The following is a 12651-nucleotide window of genomic DNA, read 5'->3' on the forward strand; positions in this document are numbered from 1 at the left end:
CTTTAGTTAACCTTGTAGCTCCTATCTGGTTTGCATAGTACTTACAACAGATACTGTTGCAAAGATGTCAAGATAGATATTTCACACTGGATTAATGCTACTTATCTTTCTTTTTTGGGGTGGTGGAGACAGGGTTTCTTTGTGTAACCTTGGCTATCTTGGAACTCACTCTGTAGATCAGGCTAGCCTTGAGCTCACCGAGATCTCTGCCTGCCTCTGCCTCCTGAGTGCAGGGATTAAAGGCATGCGCACCACCTCACCTGGCAATACCATTTATCTTAAATACTTGTTTACAATCTCTCTTTCAGCCCACTAACTCCTTGTAGTATCCGTTTGTGTTTTGTTGGGTATCTTAGTAAGGATTACCACAGCTGTGAAGAAACACCATGACCAAAGCAACCTGGGAGGAAAGGGTTTATTTGGTTTACACTTCCACATCACTGTTCAGGACAGGAACTCAAACAGGGCAGGAACCTGGAGGCAGGAGCTGAGGCAGAGGCCATGGAGGGGTGCTGCTTACTGGCTTGCTTCCCATGGCTTGCTCAGCCTGCTTTCTTATGGAACCTAGGGCTGGCACCACCTGCAATAGGCAGGGGCCCTCCCCCCATCAATCACTAATTAAGAAAATGTCCCACAGGCTTCTTACAACCTGATCTTGTAGAGGCATTTTCTCAATTGAGGCTCCCTCCTCTCTGGTGACTCTATCTTTGTGTCAAGTTGACAGAAAAGTAGCCAGGACATTGGGTCTTTGTTTTCCTTCTCAATTCTTTTTGAGTCCGTCTTAGAATCAGAGTAAGGGCATATGGAAGTTCTGAGGATAGTGAATATCGTTCAAAATGCCTGGGAAATATTACTCAAAGTATTTTTCTATGTTTGGTTTATGAATTCACCTGCAATCGAGTTAGTTTTACACTGTCTAAGGCAGGAATGGCATTGGTTGTGGTATGTTAGGTAAATTCCTAGCCTTTCCATACTGTCTTGTGATACAGAATATTCAAGAGCCACCGTCTTGGGGGATTGGTGGGCAGTAGAAGAATTCATGCAAGCCAGTGCTAAGTAGAAAGGGACACATTTAATGAATGTAGTACAATGGGCCAGTGTAGTGGCAGACAAACGCTCTACCTGACTTAGACTAGCTTTTAGTGTGGGAACTGTCTTGGTTTCTTTTTCTGTCGCCGTAATGAAGCATTCTGACAAAAGCAGCCCAAGAGAGGAAGGGTTTATTTTAAGTCACAGTTCAACCCAGTCTATCATACTGGGGAAGTCAAAGCGGCAGGAGATTGACGCAGCTGGTTGTGTGGCACTCAGTAGGCTCCAAGGCAGCAGCTCTTTTATGTTCACTGGTAGCTAATTTGATCAGTGGTCTTGATCACATCATCCCACTCCATACTCAGAAGGAACAAGGCTTTTCTCTACAGTGTTATTAGAGCCTTCTTGGACCAGCCTTGCGTGGTAGAAGCCCCTGACAGGAGCCTGATGCCTTTCCTATCTCTCCCTGGTGACCCTGCTACAAACATACTTCCTTCCTTCCTTTTTTTTTTTTTTTTTTTTTTTCTTTCTTTCTTTCTTTTGGGTTTGGGTTTGGGTTTTTGTTGTTGTTGTTGTTTGTTTTTGTTTTGTTTTGTTTCAAGACAGGGTTTCTTTGTATAGCCCTGGCTGTCCTAGACTCACTTTGTAGACCAGGCTGGCCTTGAACTCACAGAGATCCACTTGCCTCTGCCTCTCAACTGCTGGTATTAAAGGCGTGCGCCACTCTTTTTTATGGCTCTTATTTTCACATACACATTTTACAATCACTTTGTTGGGTTACACACACACACACACACACACACACACACACACTGTCCAAATTCTATTTGGAATCTCATTACTTCTATAGGTTATTTGGGGGCGAATTTATGTCTTTAAAAACGGGCTGGGCACGGTAGTGCACCCCTTTAATCTCAGCACTCCAGAGGCAGAGACAGGTGGATCTCTGTGAGTTCAAGGACAGCCTGGGCTACAAAGTCTAGTTCAGCCAGAGCTGTTACACAGAGAAACGCTTTCTCAAAAAACCTTATTTTTAAAAAAATGAATTTTTCAGCTGGGCGATGGTGGCACACACCTTTAATCCCAGCACTTGGGAGGCAGAGATAGGTGGATCACTGTGAGTTGGAGACCAGCCTGGTCTACAAAGCCAGTCCAGGACAGTGAAGGCTACACAGAGAAACCCTATCTCGAAAAACAAAAACAAAACAAAACAAAAAAAAAAAAGGAATTTTTCTACTGTGCACAAAATGTAATTCCTCATTTGTCAGACTGTGCTGGCCTTCAAAATGCTCCCAGGATTCAATGCATCCCTCCATCTAGCCCAAGCTGGTCTGTCCTGGCTAAATTCAAGAGACTCCAGAAAAAGACCTCTGGTCTGCACCTCCCTATGGTCTGATCTCTGTCCAGAATCGAGTCCCTATTTTGAAGCTGTAAATGAAGTAACGGCACTTGTGTCGTTTAAATTTTCTTATAGCCGCTTGTGCCAAGCGTGCATTCTAAGAAACACTAGCCCAAATGAAGGAAGGAGCAATGATGAAATGTGGTCTACTAAGGGAAACCAAACTGAAAAACAGTGGCGTTGCCCTGGGCAGCATACCACGGCTAGGATGAACATAGGCGTTCTCAATGGGACCAGAAGAAGAACCGCCAGCACTAGACACGTGCGCAGCCCAAGCTGCAAGTGACTCCGGGCAGAAGCAGGAGCCTCTGGGCGGGGCCGCGCGTCGTGGGCGCGCACCAGGGCCGCGCTCCTGGGGGCGGCGCGCGGGATCGTGGTGCTTCCGGCAGCGGGAGGCGGCGCCGAGCGGGACCGAACGGCGCGGGTGGCGGCAAGGGAGGCGGTGAGTGGCGGGGGCTCTGCGGAGCGCGCGGGGAGCCGGGGGCGCGCGGGCCGGCGCAGTATCGGATGTTGCAAGGGACCCAGTAGGGTCCACTGCACGCGCTGGGGATACCTGGGCGGGTTCCTATGCCTGGGGTGTCTCGCGGGGTCGCAGGTCTCTGCTGAGGCTAGAGAGACCCCGGCCTGGAGCTGATCTCGCTCCCCGGAGGGAAGGGGCGCGTCACGCACCCTGCCACGCGTCCCTAGCCACCGCGTGACGAAACTTGCTGGGTGCAGGCGGCCAAGATGGCTGCCGGGGGACTGTCTCCAGGAGGATGGGCGCGCGCATTTGCCAGGTGACAAGGTGGCTCCTAGCCGCTGGGACCTGGAGGTGGGCGAGGAGACCACCTGGTGGCCGCCCTCCAGCTCTTAATCTCTTCAGAGGACAGACGTGCCCCGGTAGATCCGTGGGACCTGCACCCTCAGCTCCCATATCATGTTACTGAGCATCGCAGGTCCAGCTGCCCCATAAAGACAATGACCGCACTAAGGTCTGTACCTGCTGGATTAGATCTCTGACTTTTGTGTTCATCCAATGCTGTCAAGAGCCCATAGTACAGATTTGGAAACTGAGGCTCGGAAGTTGAGTAACTTGCCTAAAGTGTCCAGCTGGCCAGGGGGAAAACAAGGCAATCCGAATATATATTATAGTGTCCGTCAGTATGCCCTCAGTGAAGATTTATTGATATTGAGAGACTCCATGGAAAAGCCTAGTTCTGCTGGACTTCAGAGTCTGAGCGTTGACCCAGGACCCTTTCTGTCTTTCTCACACTCCGGATCCCTCCTCTGCTCACCTACTTTGAATGCCTCTAGTCAGCGGTTCTCAACTGGGGTCGCATATCAGATTCCTAACAGTAGCAAAATTAAACTTAGGAAATAGCAGTGAAAAAATTTTTATGGTTATGGGTTTCACCACAACACGAGGAGCTATGTTAAAGGTTGCAGCAGCCAGGCGTGATGGCCCAGGCTTTTAATCCCAGCACTTGGGAGGCAGAGGCAGGTGGATCTCTTTAAGGCCAGCCTGGTCTACAAAGTGAGTCCAGGACAGCCAAGGCTACACATGGAAACTCTGTCTCGAAAAACAAAGGAGAAAAAAAAAAAAAAAAAGGTTGCAGCACTTTGAAAGTTGAAACCACTGCCTAAATTTTTCTCTGAGTCCATATTTGGGGAGAGGGGTAAATAAGGTGACTTTGTGGATCTTGCATGTTGTTGGACACCGGCTTGCTGTGTGGCCAGAGAGCTGTTTGGAGGACAAATGGAAGTTTGGCAGGAAGTCCCAAGACCTCAGACACCCCTTCCTTCCCTCAGGACTACAGGTGCCACAGTCACAGAAATGACAGTGCTTGGAGAGAATTTGTTAGTTTCACCAGCTCTGATAAGGAATTGCTCCATCTGTGTATTCAAAGGTTGGGTGAATGGTGCGGCCAAAGGTCTGCATAATGGAAAGCGTGCGCTTAGTTTTCTGTAAAAGTTTGGTGAAAACCCCTGGAGTATACGTCCAAAGCTGCTGACTGAGGGGTACATCCCCTTCCCCCTCCTAACTTCCTGCAAAGAAAGCTGTGAAGACAGCCAGGCCAAAATGAGTCATACAGCAGAGAGTCCACCCTCTAGCTCTGTTATCTAAAAAGTGTGTGTGTGTGTGTGTGTGTGTGTGTGTGTGTGTGTGTGTGTGTGTGTGTGTGTGTGTGTGTGTGTTCCTGAATGTGTATACTGCAGGCATGCAAGTGCCCTTAGAGGCCAGAAGGGGGCATCAGATCCCCTGGAATTGGAGTTGCCAACAGTTGCCAGATGAGGTAGATAGTAACCAAACCCAGGTCCTATGAAAGAGTCCAGTGTCTGAACCCAAGGAGCGCCCCCTCCCCCAGACAGTAGGGCTATTTCGTACCTGCCCAGGCCCAAAGGAGCAAACTGAACAGTGAGCCCTGCCTCCAGCTCAGTGCTGGGAATGGAACCAGGGCAAGTGATCAGACACTGAGCTGTGTCCCCAGCCCTAGACCTTTGCCTAACTTCTCCAAAGTACAGTATTTAACCGGCAACGTGCTTTCCAGTTTAATAACGTGGTTACCATTGTTAACCTTTAGCCGGGGTGAAAGGTTTGTCACCTACTCGCTGAGGAACTCCATTCCCTGTTCATTTTCTATGAAATTTCAAAGATTTTTTTTTTTTTTAAAGCCAGTAATCAAACATGCTTTGGTGTGTATCTAAAAGTTTGAAATCCAGTTTGTTTTGAAGGCAGTTTCTTTTGCTTAGACACTTGTTAGGATCTTTGGAAAGCCAGAGCAGCCAATCTCCACTCTGTACCAGCAACTCCCAATGAAGACGTCAGCTTCCCCTTTCCAGCATGGCTTGCTCAGACACCCTACCTTTGGCCCTTCCCATTTATGAGGTCAATGCCGCCTTGTAGTTGATGATCCTACCAACTCTGTGAACTAGCCCAGGTCTCCCATTTTTTCATCAGAAAAATGAGATTTGGGGTGAAAAGTCATTTCCATTTTGTGGGGTTATAGAAACCATACTCCAATCCAAGCCATGTTTGTTTGGTCCAGTTCCCATTCTGTTTATTGCTGTGGTTGATTCAGGTCTCTGGGTAGGTCACAAACTGGAGAGCCTCTGGAGACAGGAACCAGTCTGGGAAAACAGGCCAGTAACAGCAGGTACAAAGATCTGAGCCACCACTGAAATATTTAGACTGCTCTGACTCAGGCCTTAAAGGTCCTCCTTAACTCTGGGTCATTTAGTTTTTGTTTTAGTTTTTTTTTGTTGTTCTTGGTTTTTTTTTTTTTGTTGTTGTTGTTGTTGTGTGTGTGTGTGTGTGGTTTTTTTTCCAACTGTGTTTCCCAACTTCCCTGGCTTAGGATATTCCCAGTGTACCTCTGAAGAACTAGGTTTACCTTAGCTCTGCTCTGTCGGATTCTTTATAATGATGCTACCCCCTAGTCACAGGCATTTCTGGAAGGGAGCAGAGATCTTGGCAGCAAGTGAATGAGGTTCACATTTGAGCACTGCTGAGTTAAGCTAATGAACTGCTTTCCTGTGCTGCATGAGGGCTGTGGTGGTCCCATGGTGTAAAATTAATGGTATTAGTAATAGGGGCCTTTTCTAATACCTGCCCTAGCTCCCAAATAATTGCTACAGAGACCTGTTAGCTTTATTCAACAGGCTCTAAGCTCTATAACTAGCAGATAGTCATTCATCTAGTCTGAGTTGTGCTAGTCTGGCTACTTCCCAGCCTTGTGCCCTTTGTTATTTGCCATCTCAGTCTCACCTTGGCCTTCGGCTCTATCCCTATGTCCTCAGGAGACTCCTCATGGTGACCCCTCTCTCTTCCTCCTTTCTCTTCCCTACCTAAGACCCCATGACTGGGCACAGAAGTCCCGCCTCCTATCCTCTCTGCACAGCTATTGGCTAATCAGTTTCTTTATTAAACCAATCAGAGATAAGTGGGAGTGTCTTTCTGTGCCCAGCAGGAACCTAGGCCTTGCTGGGTTCTCTCCCAGGAAGCAAGTCAGAGCTATGTTGGTTTCTGGGCTGAATAGGGTGAAGTGCAGGGTCAAAGGTTCCTCCTTTCCTAGGAATGCTGGTGTCCAGGCCAAGAAGGGCAGAACGCAGAACTGAGACCTGTGCCAGGAGAGCTCCAGTTCAGCTGGAGCTGCCGGAGAAAAGATTTCTCCACACTTAACTGTTCCTGCTCTTTTAGCTGGACTGCCAGCACCAGTTGGCAATGAGGAGCTCAGGACTCCAAGAAACCCAAGCCAGGCAACAGCCAGTAGCACATGTCTGCCTGACTGGCTGTCAAGCCTTGGGGTCCAGTGGCAAATCCCTCAGGGGTTTCCTTTTCCAGAATAAATGATGAGTCTCAGATGGTCTTTGGGTAACTAGATGGTGGTGCCCACCCCCAGCTTTATTTTATGCAAAATAGGGATTACTAAACCTTGGGCAGTGAGTGGGGTTAAGGGGGGGTAAATATGTTTAATTCTCTGGGGCAAGGAGTACCAGGGATACTTAATTTATGTGCAGCAGTACAGTCCTGTCACAAGAAGAGGAACACAGTACTTAATTATCCTATGGGCAGTGGGAGTTGGGGGAAGAACTCCAGGTATGGTTAGAGGTGTGGACAAAAGTCATTGGTTGAAAGCTAAGATACCAAGACACCTCATTACCATGGAGAGTATTTCCAGGAATCCCCAGGTATACACTGAACTAGTTTCTAATCAGGAAAGGGCTGGGCCTATAATCTCCCTATAATGTGACACTCTTTAGAGAGTCTGGGGTTTCCCCCAGATCAGGCAGAGAAGAGGGAAACCCACTTGAGGAACGGAGTCTGTCATTTCAACACTGAGCTCAGGGTCTATCTGGTAATGCCAGACTTCGACCTTAACATCCAAGTCCAACAGGGGAGCATCCTTTACACAACATTGATGGCAATGTCCAGATCTGGACTGGCACAGAAACCATTGTCCAAACACACAGTGCACAAGACTGACCCCCAACACGGTGGTTCAGACGGGGGTGCTGTGAGGCCAGAGAAAGTGATTAGCAAATGTTAGTGCTCATTGGTAGACAGAAATCCATGTTTTAAAGGTTTTTAAGATGTTGACTAGTGTGTATCAGTTCTCCAAGTAGTTGGCAGAGCTGACTTGAACTCACAATTTGCAATGCCCACAAGCATAAGTTTCTGCCTTGAGCCTAGCGGCAGTTCTCATGCACGTACCCCACCCTCCTCCTCCTCCATCTAGGACTCGTGTTGCACAACACCTGGCAGAGATTGGGCATGTGGCACAGAACAGGATTTCAGGTCAATGTGAGTGACTAGCCCACTGGTTGACAGTGCCCTGTTGTAACAAACCCAGGCCCTCCGTGTCACCCAGCTGTATGTTGCCAGTGTGGTGTCAGGCAGGATTCCTCCCTAGAGGGAAGGCAGTGCTATTCTCTCAGAATTGCTTATGAAGGTTGGGACACACACTGTTCTAACCACGAGGAATCTGGTTCCCCTGTTACCCAGTGAAGCTAAGAACAGGAGACAGAGCGGTGGAGACAAGTAAATTTTCCTGGCAGCAAGCCGGTGAGGTGGAAGGTGAAAGGCTTCCTTACAGATTTCTTTCTGCCAGATACAAAACTTATTTGGCATTTCTAAGGGGGTCTAATCTTAGAGCCAGGTGAGTTGCCCAGATAGTCACCAGTTCTCTTGGTGTGGTTTCTGCATTCTTTACTAGTCCTCAGGGGTCCCAGATGCTTGGGGGTCCTAGATGCTTGGAGGTCCCAGATGCTTGGGGGTCCCATAACATCTTAAAGAAACATATGGTCAGGCCAGATGAGGAGTGTTGTTCTTTGATACTTTCTTGTTTTCAAATAAGGATAATTTTATTGGTTACTTATAATTCTTTGGAGAGAATGCCCTGACAGAAATGTGAAAAGCAGGCTTCTAAGTGCCAGGAGCATTAACCGGTCCTGTTTCCGCTTCTGGTGGCTGGTGCTGGCAGTGTGCTGAGCTAGCCATTGGCCTCACCGTGTAACATGCTGAGGATGGCGTCTTCTTTGTGCCCCTCATCTTGGTTTGTGTGTGACTTGGCGTCTGTGAATTTTAAACCAGCAGGTTGAGCTCCATTGCAGTAAGGGGTATTTTTGAGCAGTGCATGGATTCAAACAGCAGCCAGTGCTATCCCAGTGTCAGACAAGGCTTGCTGGGGTAGTGATCTGACACCGCCTCATCAGCAGGCTCGGATGAGGCCTGTGCAGAGAAAGCCTGCTGTGTGAAGGGTCTCTGTATGAGTGTTTGAAGAGGATCAGTGTTGGAGATGTTCCATTATGACGTGTTTGCTTTTCAACTTGATGCTTTGCATGTTAAGAACTTTGGAAACAAGCCTAGGCCAGTGAAAAGCCTTAGTGGGCACTGGCTGCGTCTGTTAATTGTGTTTGTTAATGAATGTCTACAGAGACTACAGAAATGTATTTTGATGAGGTTCCATGAACCTTGGCTAGAGATTAAATGCTAGCACTAACAGAATGCTCCTGTCCCCTTTGAAACCTGTTTTGAAGTCTGGCACAATGACTCACGAGTACCTGGTGTTTATCCTGATGGCCTGAGTTAGATCACTAGGGACTCCACCTTCAGGAGAACCAATTCCTCCAAGTTGTCCTCTGGCCTGCGCGCCATGGCACCCACAAGCGCCTGCGGACAAGCACATTTACCTGCACTCACCCATGCACGCAAACCTGATAAACAAAAAATAACTAAAACATGGGTGGTGCCCTATGGTTAAGAGCACTTATTGTGGGGGTCTCTGCAAACACCATGTACAGCAGAATACTGTGTGAGCCAAGAAGGAAGTCCAATTCAACAGGACTCAGTACCCAGGGTTGGCTCAAGCTTTACAAGTCTGACACGGGGCACTTTATTTTAGGCATATGTAAGTGATAATTACCTCAATCCCATGTGCGCAATAAAGCTCAAGGCACGACTACATCAAAATTCTTTGTAAAGTACATGTGACATCTTCCATAAAGAGGAGGTCTATAGATTGACTGCATGTGACATCTTAAGGGTCTGGGGGAGGATCTGGTCTGGTCTTAGTCATACAGACAGTGTAAAGCTCACCAGGCTACAAACCACCTCCATTTCCAGCCTTCTGGGCAGAAAACAGGTTCTACGGTCTCTTTCTTCAAAGAGACCAAAGCGTGGTTAACCTTCCTGGATTACGAGCACAAGTTCCTCTGTGCCTACTACAGCTTCCTGCTCTTGCCTGAGTGCAGTTCACAGCACCCACATGGCAGCTCGCAACCATCTGAAATTCCAGTTCTCAAAGCAGCATAACGCTATAATTATTAATGGTCCTAGTGGTGAGGTGCTCTGAGAGTGAGTGGCTAGTAACACCTCATGGTTATCTGTCATCAAATAGCTTGAAATCACTTAGCTTCTTAGTAAACTACAGAAAAAGTTTTGTTTTTTGTTTTTGTTTTTTGTTTTTGTTTTTGTCTGTTACAAAAACAGGTGTTTTTAAAAGCCAAGGTGCTAATTCTAAGGATTAAGATCATTCATGAAAAAGATCCTTTTATGGAACCAAGCATCAGTGGAATAGACTCAATTCAAAATAAACCCCAATTGGCCCCCCAAAAAAAAAAAAAATCCAGAAGTTACAGTTCAGCTTTTTTTAAAGTCCCCCCCCCCCCAGACAGGATTTCTCTGTGTATCCCTGGCTGTCCTGGATTCACTTTATAGACCAGGCTGGCCTCAAACTCACAGAGATCAGACTGTCTCTGCCTCCCCAGGGCTGGGATTATAGCTGCTGGTTATTCGTGCTGCTGTGGTCTGACCTAATGGGCAGGAAGAAGGAGGTGTGCCCAGGATCCCATGCAGCAGCCCCCTTCTTTGGCCCACTCTTAACCCAAAGCAAAGCTGCCCAGGCATCTTCTCAGCCTTGCTTCCTCCTCCCTTCCGCCACCTGCAAACACATTGCTCCTGATTACCAAGTACGAGAGCAAGTCCTGTTCCTGCTCATGGCTGACGCAGATGAACATGGGAATCAGTGAAGGGGTTGGGATGGGGGAAGGAGTAAATAGTGGTTTTGTTGTTTTGTTTTGTTTTTGTTTTGTTATATAAACCAACCAAGCCTTGAAGAAAATGAAAGTGGAGAAAGTGAAAACTCTGCTTGAAGGTGGAAATTTTAAAGGGCTTTGTGGAATTGGTCATAGTAAATAATTAAATTTTATCTGGTATCAGCCTTGTCTGTCAGAATGCTGATATGGCATTGCTGGTGAGCCTGGGGACCTTTCTTTTACTGAGATCAGAAAGCATAGGTTCCTGCATCCAGTTTGCACTCACAGTGAGAGAATGGCGCCCTGTTTGTTCCCTTTGCCACACTAACAAACCACACAGTTGGTAGCTGAAACAGGTTTCAGCTGGTGTGCTGGAGGTCGGAAGCCTGAGGGGGGAGCCCTCCACCTGGAGGCACTGGGAAGCATCCCTTTGCCTTTCCAGCCTCTGGAAGCTCTTGTGCTGCTCACCTGTCCGTCCAGCTTCATTTCAGCTCCAGTTGTGTTTATGTTCCTTTATCCAGCCCCCACGTAACTCTGAACTTACCCTGAGAATCATCGCATCCCCTCTCCTTACGATCAAGAGCTGACACCCCTCAGCCAAGACCCAGAACCATGAATGCAGCATTTTCTAGCTCCTGGGGACCACTGTATATCATGGGGCTTCGAGGGTCCTGAGGCTTGGCAGTTTAGCCTGGAGTGTGCCGGCAAAGCTGCCCCGCTCCCTTCCTCTGTAGGTCGGGAGTGGCCTCTGACAATCTTTCCTCATCAGTGAGATGTTCCTACTGGTGGAAAGGACACAGCTGCTGTGACGTATGAGCTGGCTTACTCCAGCACTGGCCTGAGGGGAGAGCATGTGCTCTTACAGATCCAGGGTAACGATGCGATATTGACTTCCTGGCCCATCTTTGTCCCTTAAAGGGGACATTTCACTAGGTGAAAGTGGCCCTGTGGCTCTGTTGGGTGGTACTCTATGGAATTCTGATATTAGAGGACGTCTAGTGCAGCGGACAGGTTCTTATTTAAAGAGAAAAGGGGACCTCAGAGACGCCAGTTCTCTGCAGATATTAACTGATTGTATCCAAAAATAAACCCCCAACAACAAACAAGCAACGAAACCAACAACAACAAAAACCAAAACACTAAAGAGATTGGTGAGAAAAAGGAATGTGGCTGGGGTCCCCTCCTTCAGCCATGTCACCTGACGGGTTATTTCATTCCCTTAGGCTTTAGTTTCCCTGTCGTATGATGATGAGCTTGTTAGATAACTCACCTGTCAGGTGCTGTGTAGTTCTACGCAATAGTACCACGAAGTATCCATTCTGTTATAATGGGTTTCATGTTGGTTACAATTTAACCAAAACGTAGCTTGTACTTAACACTTTGGACAAAGTTTGGGGTTAAGAGCTACACTTCTGTGAAAACTACACTTAAATTTTTGCCTTGTTATTTGTATCAAGCATAAAAGAGAAGAAAAATGTACCCGAGAAAAACTACGCATCCTCAGTCCCCTGGGGAACACTTTGCTCTAGCCTGGGGGGCACTGCAGGGAGGGCAGAAAGGGAGCATCAGCTATCCAGCCCCATGTAGAGCCTGGCCCGGTGCACGCCCATCAGGCTGAGGGTTTGCTCCCAAACCCTCTTAGGAGTCACATGTCTTGCCAGCTTCTGGCCATGCCTGGGGTGTGAGCATCTCTAGAAGGCCTACGTGTATTTGTAAAAAGCCCCTCCACATGGTGTATCCAGTGGTTTAGAGCTCCTGTCTTTGCTGTGTCTTTGTAGGAATAAATTGAGCAGGGAGCCTGATGCGTCTTTGCTTTTTGCATCTCTGGGCTCAGTCCTTCATCTTCACCTGTATCTATTCAGTAGTTATCAGTTACTGCTGCTGCTGCTACCATTTGCCTGCACAATAGAGATCCTTTAGTAACCTTTGTAGACACTGAAGGCGGGTCAGACTAGCTTGAGGTACAGACAAACTTTAGGCTCAGGACTGACGTTCCTGATGCCCTCCATACGGAAGTTGCTGAGATGCCTCAGTTGAGCTCTGTGGGCGAATCTGAAAGCATCCCTACATATAAACTAGAGTTTTTATTTTACTGTTTGTGGGTTATATAAATAATCCATGATAGCCTTTTGATTTTCCATAAGTCCCCATTTACCTTTTAGCTACCTACAGTCCAAAAAACATTGAATGGAAAATTTCAAAAACATTAA

General features: G+C 47.5%; 1 protein-coding gene across 5 annotated transcripts in view; it reads left to right on the forward strand.

The window, feature by feature from the left end:
• The first annotated feature begins 2751 nt into the window (after window positions 1-2751).
• The window catches only part of Sfxn1 (sideroflexin 1), a 38906-nt gene continuing 29006 nt past the window's right edge, over window positions 2752-12651 (forward strand). The window contains exon 1 of one of the 5 annotated variants that reach the window (XM_051171436.1): window positions 2752-2870. The gene's annotated coding sequence lies outside the window, so the exon portion shown is untranslated. Of the gene's footprint in view, window positions 2871-3042; window positions 3205-3276; window positions 3400-7824; window positions 8065-12651 lie in introns of those variants that run through there. The other 4 variants (XM_051171451.1, XM_051171463.1, XM_051171443.1 and 1 more) reach the window with 4 other exon arrangements.

This window comes from Acomys russatus, chromosome 3 (genome assembly GCF_903995435.1).
Source record: "Acomys russatus chromosome 3, mAcoRus1.1, whole genome shotgun sequence".
Taxonomy (NCBI): domain Eukaryota; kingdom Metazoa; phylum Chordata; class Mammalia; order Rodentia; family Muridae; genus Acomys; species Acomys russatus.